Raw genomic sequence first — 1043 nt, forward strand, 5'->3', positions numbered from 1 at the left:
GGTGATTTTCTGTGAAAGCAGCTTCTCTGGGTTTTCAGTCCCTTCCACACAGAGCCTCTCCTACCTGACTCTGCCTCAGCTGCTGCCAGACCTATTTCATTTTTGACAAATTTAATTTTCTTAGATTCATACTTCGTACATTTCATGTTCTGATTCTTAATGGATGTTTACAGCTGTTTCTCTTCATTTTGAGTTGTGCCACATAAGAAAATGAAGGTCCCACATGATTTTTTCCCAAAGGCTTTACTTCATTCAGTCATCACTGTAAACTCTACTTTGAGTTGGCAGCCCTTCCCTAGTCACATTTTGAGTGCCTTCCAACCTGAAGGACTAATTTTCCTGCACTATATCTGACAGTGTTTCTCTGCTATTCATAAGGTTTTCAGTGGCTAAATATTTGGTAGTAGTTTGTTCTTTCATTTTTGCATACTCTTCCCTGTTCTTGTTTACTTGTCTTTATACAAATATGTCACAGATGTTAATCACTTTGCTTTGTAACACATAAAAGATATGTGCCTGCTGAATAAAGAACACCTTTTTACTTTCTACTGGCGAGACTGTTTGAAACTTTTTTCTTGTCTATCTCCCCTCCAAATCTGGATTCATTAGTAGGGACACTGGATGATCTCGACTGGCAAGAGAGACATTAGCCAATTCATTATACCACTGTAGTCAAGGAAATACTTACACAGAGAACTAAATATGCTTTGAACGTTGACTAAGTGAGAAGGGAAATGAGGTTAAATCACTAATCATAGGATAAATACGTACAAGAGGGCTTGACAAAGTTCAAGGAAATTTGGATTGAAAAGGAAATTCCATTTTTTCATGGACTTTTGAAGTGTCCTCATATGGACAAGTGAAGGAATATACAATATGGGGGGTCACCACAGAATGATAGACAAACACTACATTATAATGTCCTGGATACACAGAAGAGTAAACATGGGATAAACTCAAAATCTTAAAAAAATGCCAGGCTTAATGATCCAATAGGGCCTAGTGGAATCTTGAAACTCTGACCCTTCTTCACCTTTCAGGCT

This window comes from Chrysochloris asiatica, unplaced genomic scaffold (assembly GCF_000296735.1).
Source record: "Chrysochloris asiatica unplaced genomic scaffold, ChrAsi1.0 scaffold00535, whole genome shotgun sequence".
In the NCBI taxonomy this organism is placed as follows: Eukaryota; Metazoa; Chordata; class Mammalia; order Afrosoricida; family Chrysochloridae; genus Chrysochloris; species Chrysochloris asiatica.